Source organism: Sorex fumeus, unplaced genomic scaffold (genome assembly GCF_029834395.1).
Source record: "Sorex fumeus unplaced genomic scaffold, SorFum_2.1 ptg000035l, whole genome shotgun sequence".
Taxonomy (NCBI): domain Eukaryota; kingdom Metazoa; phylum Chordata; class Mammalia; order Eulipotyphla; family Soricidae; genus Sorex; species Sorex fumeus.
In genome coordinates, this window is record NW_026606092.1 from 805,201 (window position 1) to 807,022 (window position 1,822).

Genomic DNA, 1,822 nt, shown 5'->3' on the forward strand with positions numbered 1-1,822 from the left:
ATCTCTTCTTTAATGACTCATAGAAATATGTTGGTTTAATTTTTTTATGCTCCACAAGCATCTGGACTTCATGTCGGTTTTTACAATGGTGCAGGGGCCATGGTTTTAACAGGCAGCAACTCCCTGAATTTCTGTTCAGTCATATCAATTTAGCCACAATGGCCGCAGGGGTCTGGCAGGGTGGACCCCAGGTAACACTTATCCCCCTTTTCCTTGCCTAGCTCTAGAGCGCACTTGCATTCCCTAATCATTGAGTAATTTCATCTTGCACCTTCCTGTTATCCATTACATTGGCCCTTTATTTAATAAAAGATTCTGTGTTTGAGTGTTCTCTGTTTGAAATACCTAGAATTCTTTCTTTCTTTTATCCCACCTCACAGTGCCAGGGATTGATTCCAGGTCTCATGAATGAAAATTATACACTTTGCTTGATGAACCACATTCTGGCCCTATTACCATTTTTTTAAAAAAATAAGACAGTTGGATTATACTTTTTACTTTAAAAATCCTCCCACCCTACTTCCCTTCCTTCTTTCTAATTTTTTAAAAAAATTTTGGGTCACACCCACATATGCTCATGGCTTAATCCTGGCTCTGTGCTCAGTAATTACTCCTGGAAGTGCTCAGCAGACCATATGGGAAACTGAGGATTGAACCTGGGTTGACCGCAGGCAAGGCAAGGGCCCTACCCTCTGAACTATCACTCCACCCCCTTCCCTGTCTTCTTGTTTCAATGTCTGGGGCAGCGGGGCAGCACACACAGGCTTTTTTGTGGTATTCACAGACTTACTTGTGGTGTTCCTTGTGGGGAGGCACACCATTTGGGCACTACACCTGGTGATGCTCAGGAGTTGCTCCCAATGGGGCTCAGGAGACCTTGTGGGACTGGGGATCACACGCAGGCCTCCTGTAGGCAAAGCATGCGTTCAGCCCTTAGAGCTACCAGGACACATATTTTTTACATTAAAATGATTTTTAATAAAAAACTAGGAAATTCGAAGCCATCAGCCGTTCCAGTGCAATTTCAGGTGTAATTGGGAATTCAGGAATCTCAGTGGAGCTGTTAGTGTAACGAACATTGTAGGTGAAACACATGCACACTTTGGATAGCACATGTGAAGGGATCTCTCTACAATTGAATTCGTTGGTTTCATTGTCAAAACTGACCTGGGCCACTCAACATGGCTTTTATTGTTCCTGATGTTAATGCATGTTCTCTTTTTACAATAAACTCATGGCCATCAGAGGATATTAATTTCACATACAAAGCATCAGGGCCTTCACAGCCACCCTAGGTTTTCTCTTCTCCATCCATTATGTTCTTAAGAAATTCTAGTTCACTCCCAGAGAAAATTTAGGAGTTTCTTGTCAGCTCTGCAGCCACCACAACCACTGCAGCCGCCGTGCCCGAGGCCCGCACCCCGCCGAGAAGGGAGCACTATTTAAATGATTCTTGAAGGGCTCCCTCGGGATGTTAGATTCCTGCTGAAGTAGACCATAGAGCAACCATGATGGCCACTTACTAGATGCATTGCAAACCATAACACCCAAAGGGGAGAGAGAGAGAGAGAGAGAGTAAAAGGGAATGTGTTTGCCACAGAAGCAGGTGGGAGAGATTGTGCGGGGGTGGCAGGAGGGATACTGAAAACACTGGTGGTGGAGAATGGGCACTGGCGGAGAGATGCATACCCGATCATCCTATGAAGGACACGTATTTTTGAGTTGGGCTGCTTGCACGGGTTCTGGTGGAAGTTGGTGCTTGAGCACATTGAGGTTATAGTGTAGTTCAGCACTAACCATGGTGCTTCAAAACATGGGGTCA

The 1,822-nt window shown here is 45.0% G+C and overlaps 1 pseudogene; it reads right to left on the reverse strand.

Annotated features, from left to right (window-relative positions):
• Nucleotides 1-975: 975 nt before the first annotated feature.
• On the reverse strand, nucleotides 976-1,315 carry LOC130026831 (elongin-C-like; annotated as a pseudogene).
• Nucleotides 1,316-1,822: the final 507 nt, after the last annotated feature.